At 45.0% G+C, this 12,377-nt stretch overlaps 1 long non-coding RNA gene across 1 annotated transcript in view; it reads right to left on the bottom strand.

The window, feature by feature from the left end:
- Nucleotides 1–1,492: 1,492 nt before the first annotated feature.
- LOC105507007 overlaps nt 1,493–12,377 on the bottom strand; it is an 11,901-nt gene continuing 1,016 nt past the window's right edge. The window contains exons 2-5 of the long non-coding RNA XR_001001029.1: nt 5,471–5,630; nt 2,803–2,911; nt 2,474–2,595; nt 1,493–1,640 (exon numbers count right to left, since the gene is read on the bottom strand). This is a non-coding gene — a long non-coding RNA (uncharacterized LOC105507007). The remainder of the gene's footprint in view (nt 1,641–2,473; nt 2,596–2,802; nt 2,912–5,470; nt 5,631–12,377) is intronic.

Genomic DNA, 12,377 nt, shown 5'->3' with positions numbered 1-12,377 from the left:
TTTTGTATTTTTAGTAGAGACGGGGTTTCACCATGTTGGTCAGGCTGGTCTCGAGCGCTTGACCTCTCGTGATCCGCCCGTCTCGGCCTCCCAAAGTGCTGGGATTACAGGCTTGAGCCACCGCGCCCGGCCGGCATTTCTCTTGAATGTGTGGCCGTGGCCAGGGGATATAACACATTGGCTGGTTCCATGTTCTCTTCTGGAGCTGGGGGTGAACTCAGCCTCCCCCAAATCCCACAGTTGAAAGTGTGGAAGAATGGCTTCCCAAGGAAAATTCAAGTTTAGTTACTAGAAATAGGAGGAATGGATGCTGAACAAACAAAAAACACAACTGACCCCTACAGGCCACCAATACTGAAACCACAAGCCTCCTGAAAGCTCCTGAAAGCTCCTCCTATTGAAAGGTTCTGTAATATAATACTCCAATAGGCTTGAATTCACTTGGAAATCAACTTACCTTCTCTTATATTTCCAGAAAAGTTGTATCTAATGAGAAGCAAATTCTGGCACTCAGAGGTTGAGCCATGTTGACATCATCGTATAGAAGCTGCCGTTGGTTTTACCTAAATGCACTTTCCTTTCTGGAAGTACTACTTCTGAGGAAAGGGCGTCAGGGAGCACTTAATGCTTTAAATGTGTTTGTACAGCAACTTGTATTCTCAAGAGGTATCACATAAATGCATGTGTTTTTAATTTTGATTTGAAGCACTGATTCCTGAAGTAGCCTGGCCTTCTGATAGTGATCTTAGAAAATCAACCTAGAAGAAGAATACATTTTTCTCCCAGGCTGCGACTCAAATGACTATGGCAATGAAGTTTTGTCAGCTATGAAGCATTCTCCTGCTTTTTAATCTTTTCAGTTATTAGGAAAATAAATTCAACACATATAAATTAGAAATAATCAGCTTATAAGTCTATTTGCATTTATATTTTTAAAATGGACCGATGACTTAGCACATGACATAAGAAGAGTAAGAAGTCAGGGAAATATTAAATCCACATATTCATTCAACACATTTACTGAGGGCCTGTGGCCTACCATGTGCCAGGGACTGCACTAGGCCCTGAGGATGTAGAAATAAGCAAAACAGGCCGGGCGCGGTGGCTCAAGCCTGTAATCCCAGCACTTTGGGAGGCCGAGACGGGCGGATCACGAGGTCAGGAGATCGAGACCATCCTGGCTAACACGGTGAAACCCCGTCTCTACTAAAAATACAAAAACTAGCCGGGCGAGGTGGCGGGAGCCTGTAGTCCCAGCTACTCGGGAGGCTGAGGCAGGAGAATGGCGTAAACCCGGGAGGTGGAGCTTGCAGTGAGCTGAGATCTGGCCACTGCACTCCAGTCCGGGCTGCACTCCAGTCCGGGCGACAGAGCGAGACTCCGCCTCAAAAAAAAAAAAAATTAAAAAAAAAAGAAATAAGCAAAACAGATTTTTAAAAATCCTTTTGTGTATGAAGCTTACATTCTAGTAGGTGTGTCCATTTATATACAGTCTTCAAGTCTCTGTGTCATTGACAAGAACTAGTACTACATACCAGGAAGCATGCACGGCGAATCCTCAGATTCTTCTATGCTAGGCATTCTGCCAGTGCTCTGCATCATCATCTCATTATTCTCTTCTTCCTAAGAGATGTAGACACCTGCTCAAGCAGCCACAGGAAATGAGTGGTAGGGTCAAGACTGGAGCACCTATATCTGTATCTGCTTTTTAGTTCATATTTTCTCTTGGGGTGTGGATGCGGGGGATGGTGGAAAGTGGTAGGGACTGTGGCATATCAGATAACATGCTCTGTGCAAAGGGAGCACTACTCATTCAGATCCAGCCACTTGACACTCAGGAATGTAACTCAATGTGGCCAAGTTTTCTGATTTTTCAAGAGAAGCCAGCAAACAGGATTTTGACATGAAAACCAATTTCAAAATACTGTGAAAGCCAAACCAAATTTGTCTGGGCACAACTCAGGCCACAGATCTGCCCCTCTGTTAGAGATCATGCTGTGACCAGGAGGGTGCCTGGGGAGGTAGGATTCCAGATAGCAACCTTGAAACTAGCCGGCCAGCCGGGCACAGTGGGTCATGCCTGTAATCCTAGCACTTTGGGAGGCCAAAGCAGTGGATCATTTGAAGTCAGGAGTTCAAGACCAGCCTGGGCAACATGGTGAAACCCCGTCTCTACTGAAAATACAAAAAATTAGCTGGACATGGTGCATAACTGTAATGCCAGCTATTCGGGAGGCTAAGGCAGGAGAATCACTTGAACCTGGGAGGTGGAGGCTGCAGTGAGCCAAGATCATGCCACTGCACTCCAGGCTGGGCAACTCTATCTCAAAAAACAAACAACAACAAAAAACAACAAAAAACCCCAGAAACTAAATGTGGGTAGAAAACTGCAAATACATCTGTGGTACTTACACAAAGTGTTTCTCAGGTTGATTTTCAAAGACTAAGGTAGAAAAATGGGGCCCTTATTTACCAAAAAAGCAAAGTCCTTTAATGAAAGCTACCAGGGAGGCAGCAGCTGGGGCACTCCAACCCCCAGCCATGGAGGAGGTCGGCATGGAACCATCTAATGCTGGGCTGACAGGCCATGCTTCTCTGAAAAGGAAAATTTAACTTCAGGGCAGGCTTCATGTTACATCTGAGGCCCTAATAATGATCATTATGCTGTCAGCACACAAGACATGGTTTAAAATAATTCTTCTCCTTAAAGTCACGTCCTATGTGCTTTCTGGTCCTTCCTGGCCTCCTCCACCCTGTGGCCTCCCACACTCCACAAAACTTTCCTTTTCCCCACCCATTTGCCGAGGAACTGTGGCCATCAGACAACATATGGAGGTCTCATCACCGGGGTGGTCTGTAACTGGAAAGGAGTTGGTCATCTGGTGTTGGCAGCTTCTCTTCCTGTCGTGGCCTTTGGAAGGAAAGAGGGAGGAACACAGAATAGCATCCATGTTTAAAAAACATTTGCACCATCAACAGACTGAAACTCTACAGGACAATAGTCTTACTTTAAAAGTGTAAAGGAATTCCCATCCTCTTGGTCTTAGCAAGATCAGAAAACCTCTGTTTACTACAAGAATTGTTTCAGAAAGGGAAGTGAAATCTGGCACATGAAAAATCCCATTTCTATCCACTCTCAAGATAGTAACTTTGTAGCCATATGCCATGTGTATTTCATCATAGCAAAACAGTACTGTAGTGCACTGGGGACAGATTTGCTGCCACTGCTGCTGCTGCTGCTGCCACCACCTCCACCACCTCCTTCTGTTGCTTGGATAAAGCTGAGGCATGTGGCACTGTTGTGAGATTCTTAGAGATCCAAGCAAGTACTCCTGGCTAGGACCCTACAATTCAGTTTGCACCATGAGGCTCTAAATCTCAGCCTCTCTAGGTCCTGGTACTGTATCTTTGGAAGACACACACAGGAAGGAGTAAGATACCTTCTGAAAAAGATAGGACAAAGACAGCTTATACTTCTCTCCTCTCCTCTTGCTTGGAAGATCATTTAAGATTAAGAGATGAAGTGACTTTTCCCACCGAAGGGGACACAGGGCAATGCTATGATTCGGAGTGTCCGGAGGCCTGTGTTCCAGCCATGGTTCCCCTATGTCCTCACCTTGGGACCCAGCACTACATACTCAACCTTTTTGGGTCTCAGTTTCCCCATCTATACAACGGGAATAATAATAGGATCCACCACATAGAGCTGTTGTGAGGGTTAATTAGGTGAGATGCTGAATGGTAAGAGAGGCTTTCTTTGCACAGAGCTTGTTCTCTAGTTTACTGCAGCCCCCAGTAATCCCCTTCCTGCCTCCCTGTCTGCACCCTAGGAGAAGGTACAGTTATGTTCTTCTGTGGCAATCTATGTTCCAGTCGTGGCCCCATCTCTTATTTCTGTGGCTCCTTGGACTGGTGATCAGGAGTCATTTTTCTGCATGATGACCAGGGCCACTCTATTGCAATTCTTTAGCTGCAGCAATGGAGACACACACTACCTTTGCTCCCATTGCATCCAGGTCCTAATTTTAGATGCTACCTCTGATTCTCTGAGCTGCTTCAGTTCAGATGAGAGCATGCTTGTCCTGCCCCCTCCCCTCCCCAGCCACACTGGCAGCCTGGTAGGTATGGAGTCCACCTGCATCAGAGTGGTGAGTGTCACTTTTTATTATGCAGATTCCTGGGCTTCATCCTAGACCCACTGCTTCTGAATCCCTGGGAGCCAGGGCCTAGGAGCCTTCAGGTGTGACAAGCCCTCCAAGGGAGCAGATGCACATGAAAGTTAGTATTTATGGCCCTCTGGGGCCTCAAGCTCAGAGAACTTTGCCTCAACCGGGAGAGTCCCAGTCACCGCTTGGCAGAGTTTGGCTCTACTCCCTGCCCCGTCTGCCCCTGCACAGTCCCAGGCCCAGTCCCCCATTGTCTCACACTAGAACCAGTGGCCTTGCTCTCTGCCTGCCAATCTGGAGGTCTTGATCTGAAGTGTCAACCTGACCCTGATATTTCCTGACTATAAATTCTGCAGGGGTTTCCCATTCCCTACAGGATCAAGTCTGACAAAGCATTCAAAGCCTCTCTCTTCAGCCTCAGATCTGCCACTCGCTCGCCTAGTTGAGAAAACTCCAACTAGGCTTATATTGTGCTGAGGTCTCTGTTCCCTGAGGCTACATGTCTCTGGGCTTCTGTAGGCACAGTACCTTCCACCAGAATGACCTTTCTCCTCTTCTACTACTCTTCCAGTTTCAGCCGAAATGTCACCTCCTCTGGGAAGCCTTCTCAGGTGTCCCTAGGTAAAACCGCCTACTACTTCTCTTTCCCTGTACACTCCCCAAATATATCACCCATGACCCTGAATTGCCTTTATTTGCTTATGTGTTTCTGCCCCACGAAACTATGAGGGATTTGCATTTTATTCATATCAAATTCCAAAACTTTATCAGGGCTGATAAGGCTCAGCATGATCTGGCTCCCATCCACCTCTCCACCCTGTCCCCCACCATTCTCTCCCCACCCACTTCACCCACTGTGGCCTGCTGACTGTTCCCAAGCTCCCCAAGCTCTTTCCTGATCCTGGTCCTTTGTTCCTGTAGTGCTGTTTGCCTGTATTGCTCCCCGTCAATCTTGCCATAGCTGGCTCCCTCTTGACATCCAGATCTTGCTCAAATGTCACCTTTTCAAGGCCAGCCAATCAAAATAGTTTTGTTTGTTCTAGAACTTCATTTAAATGTAATAATATGCTATGTATGCTTCCATCTGGCATCTTCCACTCAGTATAAAGTTTTCAAGTTTTATTCACGTTGTAGCACTTATCACTACTTTGTTCCTTTTTATTACTGAGCAGTAAGCCATTATATGAATATACCACAATTTACCTGTTCACCTGTTGATGGATACTTGGGCTATTTCCAGTTTTTGGCTATTATGAATAAAGCTGCTCTGACATTTTCATGTACTAATCTTTGTGCAGACATACATTTTTATTTCCTTTGGATAAATACTTGTCTTAGTCCATTTGATGTTGTCACAGAATACTTGAGATGGGTAATTTATAAAGAGGTGCAGCTCACAGTTCTGCAGACTGGGAAGTTCAAGTGGCAGCGGCATTTGCTTGGCTTCTGGCGAGGGTTTTTGTGCTGGGTCAAAACATGGCAGAAAAGGTTAAAGGGGAAGCAGACGTATGCAAAGAGAGATCAAACAGGAGGAGAAACCTTGCTTTATGAAAACCCCTTGCTTAGGAACTAATACATTCCTTGATACATTTCTTGAGAATTGATCCAGTCTCTTGAGAACAACAACAACAACAAAAGCAACACTCTACTAGGACAACAGTACCAACCTATTCATAAAGGATTCACCCCTATGATCCAAGTACCTCCCACTAGGCCCTACCTCCCCAGTGGAGAGAACTGGCAAGCAAACTTCAACATGAGTTTTGACACAGACAAATCACATCCAAACCATACCTATAATGGAGATTGCTGGGCATTGGTAAGTGTATGTTTAACTTTATAAGACACCACCAAACTTTTTTCCAAGTGATTGTTCCAGTTCACACTCCTGCCAGCAATATATGAGAGTTCCAGTTTTTTCACATCGTCATCAACACTTGTTATTACCAATCTCTTAAAGTTTAGCCATTCTAATGAGTGTATGATGTTATCTCATTGTGATTTTAATTTACATTTCCCTAATGGCTAATGATGTTGAGCAACTTTTCATGTGTGTTTATTGGATGTTTGTATATCTTCTTTTTGAGGTATTTGTTAAATTTTTTTGCCCATATTTTATTTTGGTTGGGGTCTTATTATTGAGTTGTAAGATTTCTTTATATGTTCCAAATAGAAATCTTTTGTCAAAAATATGTATTACAAAACCTTCTCCTAGTGTATGACTTACCTATTTATCTTTTTAATGCTGTCCTTTCCCCCCTTTTATAGTAAGTTCTTTCTATGATCTCTGCCTACCCCACGGTCATGAATAATTTCTTCTTTCTTTCTTTTTTTTTTTCTTGAGATGGAGTTTTGCTCTTATTGCCCAGGCTAGAGTGCAGTGGTGCAATCTCAGCTCACGGCAACCTCTGCCTTCCAGTTTCAAATGATTCTCCTGCCTCAGCCTCCCAAGTCACTGGGATTACAGGTGCCCGCCACCATGCCCAGCTAATTATTTTTGTATTTTTAGTAGAGACGGGGTTTCACCATGTTGGTCAGGCTGGTCTCGAACTGCTGACCTCGTGATCCACCCACCTCGGCCTCCCAGAGTGCTGGGATTACAGGTGCTACCGCGCCCGGCAGAATTTCTTCTTTCTTCCAGAAGTTTTACAGTTTTTGTTTTTTTAAAATAGTAATTTGATTTATTTTGAGTATGGTATGAAGTAAGGATTGAGATGCATTGCATTCCATATGGATATTCAATTATTCCAACACCATTTGTTGAAAAGTCCATCTCTACCTGTAGTTATTTAAATTTTGTTTTATTTGTATTGGTCCCTCCTACTAGTCTATAAGTTTCATATATTGTTCTAATGTAACCTGGGCTCTTCTGTATCCCTGCTACCTCCTTACAGGTAGAGAAAGTAGAGAAAGAGCATGCTTGCAAGTTAGTTCAGGACATGATCCCAGGGAGCAGGAATAGGGAACTGGGGAGAATGAAGTAGGAACAAGGGAAAGCCATGGTGTGTTATAGAGCTGGTCACCACTGTAGGCAGCTGGGGCTTGACCCAGCTGGGATGTGATGAGGAGCAGCATAGAGTGTACCTCCTAGTTGTCCACTGAGTGTCAGAGAAGAAAGCATATAGCCACCAACCCCAGTCGCCAAGGGCCCAGGGTTACCCCCAAGGGGTTAACGTCCTCAGATGTCCAGTTTGCAGTACGGGAGTCCAGAGAGAAGCCCTGGCAGAAGGCAAGAGCAGAGCTGTGTGGAGCAGCTGAGCCTCAGTGCTTTCACCTGCTCCAAGCTGGGTGCCACAGTGATGGCCGAATAAAAGGTGGGCCAAAAGGACGACAGGAGGGTCGCAAGAGGTTTCCCATACACATTCATTCCACAAATATTTATTATTGCCTCCTGTATGCCAAGCACTGTGTTAAGCACTGGAGATAGTCATCAAAAAGCCAAGCCCTGTCCTTATAGGGAGACAGGCAGGACGCAAGTCAACAATTGATACAATATCATATCAAGGAGAGATAAGTGCTATGAAGAAAATAAAACAGGATAAGGGGACTGAGGGTGAGTGCAGGGATGGGGGCTCATTTTGACCACCAGGGAATGCCTCTGAGGAGCTGACATTAGACAGAATGAAATGAGGAACTGAACCATGTGGATACCCAGGGCAAGAACATTCCGTGTGGAGGGAACCGCAGGAGAAAGGCTTGAGGGAGGAACAAGCTTAGGGCATTAGAGAAACAAGGAAGTCACTGTGGCTGGAGCGGAGTGAGGGGCAGAGGCATAAGAGATCAGGAGAGGCGGCCTGGCAGGCCCTCTGAGTTTGAATTTTATTCTAAGTGTAATGGGAAGCCACTCGAAGTATCTAAGAAAGCTTATAGGCCGGGCACAGTGGCTCATGCCTGTAGTCCCAGCACTTTGGAAGGCTGAGGTGGGCAAATTGCTTGAGCTCAGGAGATTGAGACACACCTGGACAGCATGGTGAAACCCCATCTCTAAAAAAATACAACCCCAAAACCCCAAAATTAGCTGGGTGTGAGTGTGTGCACCTGTAGTCCCAGCTACTTGTGAGGCTGAGAGGCTGAGGCAGGAGGATTCCTTGAGCCCAGGAGGTTGAGGCGGCAGTGAGCTGTGATCACACCACTGCGCTCCAGCCTGGGCAACAGAGCAAAACCCTGTCTCAAAAAAAAAAAAAAAAAGAAGGGTTATGACTTGGTCTTATTTATATTTTAAAAGTCATGTGGGTGAGACCGGCCTGGCCAACATGGTAAACCCAGTCTACTAAAAATGCAAAAATTAGCCAGGCATGGCACACACCTGTAGTCCCAGCTATTTAAGAGGCTGAGGCAAGAGAATCGCTTGAACCCAGAAGGTGGAGGTTGCAGTGAGCCAAGATTGCGCTACTGCACTCCAGCCTGTGCGACAGAGTGAAACTCTGCAAAAAAAAAAAAAAAAAAAAATTACGTGGGATACCATTACACACCAATGGGGGGCAAGGCTAAAATCCTAAACACAAAAACAAAAGAAGCGGTAATATCCAGTGCTGGCAGGGATGCAGAGAAACTGCAGCTCTCACACTGCTAGTGGCAATGCAAAATTTGTACAGTTTGCAAGAGTTTGGCTGTTTCACATAAATATGCCCTGACCACATAACCCAGCAATCCCACTTGTAGGTATTTTCCCAGAGCAAAATGATACTTCTGTTCACACAAAAACCTGTACACAAATGTTTATAGTGACTTTATAATTGTCCAACAACTGGAAACAATTCCAATGTCTTTCTTTCTTTTTTTTTTTTTTTGAGATGGAGTCTTGCTCTGTCGCCCAGGCTGGAGTGCAGTGGCTGGATCTCAGCTCACTGCAAGCTCCGCTTCCCGGGTTTACGCCATTCTCCTGCCTCAGCCTCCGGAGTAGCTGGGACTACAGGCGCCCGCCACCTCGCCCGGCTAGTTTTTTGTATTTTTTTAGTAGAGACGGGGTTTCACTGTGTTAGCCAGGATGGTCTCGATCTCCTGACCTCGTGATCCGCCCGTCTCAGCCTCCCAAAGTGCTGGGATTACAGGCTTGAGCCACCGAGCCCGGCCTCCGATGTCTTTCAACTGGTAAATGTATACACTGTATAAACTGTGGTACAGCCATATAAAAAGGAGTGAACTATTGGTAATGTGTGCAACAACTTCAAGGAACCTTGAGGGTGTTATGCTTGGTGGAAAAATTCAATATAAAAATGTTAGATACAGACCGAGGCGGGCAGATCACAAGGTCAGGAGATTGAGACCATCCTGGCCAACATAATGAAACCCCGTCTCTACTACAAATACAGAAAATAGCTGGGCATGGTGGTGCGCACCTGTAATCCCAGCTACTTGGGAGGCTGAGGCAGGAGAATCGCTTGAACCCGGGAGGTGGAGGTTGCAGTGAGCCAAGATCGTGCCACTGCACTCCAGCCTGGCGACAGAGCAAGACTCCGTCTCAAAAAAAAAAAAAAAGAAAAGAAGAAGAAAAAAAGAAAAAATGTTAAATAACTATGTGACTTCCTGTATATAACGATCTCAAAATGATAAAATGACAGAGATGGAGAACACCTTCATGGTTGCCAGGGCATAGAAAGAGGGACAAGGAGGAATGAAGTGGGAGTGGATGTGAATGCAAAGAAGTGTCACTAGTGAGTTCTTCTGTGGCGATGTAACAGCTATCTTGGTTGTGGGTGGTAGTTACATGAATCTACACATGGGATTAAAGAGCACAGATATATACACCCACGTATAAATGAATGCAGGTGAAAACGAAATAATGTCTGTAGTCTAGTTGATAGTAATGTACCAACAATGTCAATTTCCTGTTTTTGATTTTGTACTGAAGCTATATATTAGGTTGGTGCAAAAGTAATTGCGGTTTTTACCATTACCTTCAATGGCAAAAACTAAAATTACTTTTAAGTAATAAGATATCACCACTGGGGGACACTGGAAGAAGGGTACAGAGACTATTATTTTCATAACTTCCTATGAATCTATAATTATTTCAAAATCAAAAGTTTAGAAATACAACTAACAGATAAAAAACTATAAAAGGCTTTTTTTTTTTTTTAACTGGGATAGTTTGCAAATGGATGAGCATTAGATGACATTTGGGAATTATTGTCAATTTTCTTAGGTGTAATAATATATGCTTATCACATGTCCATACATTCGTAGGTGGTGTATGTTAAAGTTTTAGAGGTAAAGTGTCAAAGTGTCTACAACTTACCTGCAAATTGTTCAGCAAACATATGCCTATGTATATACATAATTTTAAAATTTGATAAAACACAGACAATACAGAGGGATCAGCAACAGCTCCAGGAAGTGGCATCTGGATGCTTCCACAGAGGCCCAGGTAAAGTCATCTACCTTTCTTCTGAGACTTATAAATCAAAACCAAACTTTTTTCCCCATGGTGGAAAGACTAGCTCCTTTTGTTTCTTTTTGAAAAAAGAAAGATGTTGGTAATTTCCTTTGCAAACTTAAAATGCTAAATAAACATGACGCTTTGTTTTACAATGTAATAATAAATACTATTTATTAGGGGCTTTCTCAACGCCAGGTCCCTTTTCAGGCTCTATGCCATCCTTATAGCAATTGAATGCAGTAGCTGTTTTTAGTAGCCCCATTGTACAGGTGAGGAAGCTGAGGCTAAGAAAGGTGGGATGACTTGCCCTTGGCTGCACCCTAGGGTGCTGTGATGCTTACCTGCTCCACTGGAGGACTCTTTCAGAGTCCTCCTCCTCCCCTTCAGCCACTAGCTCTACCCCTACCTAGGGACAGCCTTTATGTAGAGTCACTGTGGGTCCAGCAGCACCATTCAGGCCACGGACATCTTTCTCTGGCTGAGAATCGGAAAGTTCTCTCTCTCTGCAGTGGGGTGAGTGGTTGCATCTAGGTCAAATATGGGAGGGAAAGGAAGGGGATGGAGTGAGGGACCTGGAGGGAAGGGGGAGAACATGTAGGAAACACCAGATGCTCTTTATAGCTTCTTCAAAAAACAAAGGCATTAGGGAACATAGGTTTTTAACAGTCTGTTAGGAGGAAGGAGGGAGAAGGGGCAGTAGAGGTTGTGAAGGACGTCTATTCAGACCTCAGAATTAAGTCTGGGGCCCAGTGATAATGACAATAAAGATGGTGATGATGACAACAATAATAGCAGACACTGAGTGCCAAGTGCAGTGCTAAACACAGCACACTAATTATCTCAGGCAACCTTCTCAGGAACTTTACAGTTTACTATCTTTGTCATCCCAATTTTCAGATTTGAAAACTGACACCCACAAAGTAACACCAAATTATACATTTTCTTTTTTTTTTTGAGATAGAGTTGCGCTCTCGTTGCCCAGATTGGAGTGCAATGGCGCAATCTCTGCTCACCGTAACCTCCACCTTCTTGCTTCAGCCTCCCAAGTAGCTGGGATTACAGGCATGCGCCACCACACCCAGCTAATATTGTATTTTTAGTAGAGATGGGGTTTCTGCATGTTGGTCAGGCTAGTCTTGAACTCCCGACCTCAGGTGATCCGACTGCCTCAGCCTCCCAAAGTGGTGGGATTATAGGCGTGAGCTTATACATTTTCATGTGTACACACTCGAATATAAATACATTGAATGAGGTCAGTGTACACATTGACACTAACTATACAGCAACACTAACTAACAACAGTTGGTACCTGAGGAAGGGTGAGTGTGGTCAAGGTGGGGAGCTTCAGCTTTCCATTGTATTGTGCAATTTTTTTACAGTGGGAATGTGTAACCATGCCTGTGACATTTCTTTTAAAAAGTGGGTGATGCTGAAGACTGTGTCCAAGGATCCCAGAACTAATTTGGGGCCACACCTCACACACTGCAGATCCCAGGCCTTGACCACCAGGCTGCACAGCCTTTCAAAGGGAGACCCGTGCCTGCCGCACTGTTTTTATTTATTTATTTTTTTTGAGACGGAGTCTTGCACTGTTGCTCAGGCTGGAGTGCAGTGGCGCGATCTCAGGTCACTGCACGCTCCAACTCCTGGGTTCATGCCATTCTCCTGCCTCAGCCTCCCGAGTAGCTGGGACTACAGGCGCCCGCCACCGTGCCCGGCTCTTTTTGTACTTTTAGTAGAGACGGGGTTTCACCGTGTTAGCCAGGGTGGCCGCGATCTCCTGACCTCGTGATCCGCCTGCCTCAGCCTTCCAAAGTGCTGGGATTACAGGC

Source organism: Colobus angolensis, unplaced genomic scaffold (genome assembly GCF_000951035.1).
Source record: "Colobus angolensis palliatus isolate OR3802 unplaced genomic scaffold, Cang.pa_1.0 Scaffold142, whole genome shotgun sequence".
NCBI classification, from domain to species: Eukaryota; Metazoa; Chordata; class Mammalia; order Primates; family Cercopithecidae; genus Colobus; species Colobus angolensis.
This window is presented reverse-complemented; position numbering and strand designations above follow the sequence as displayed.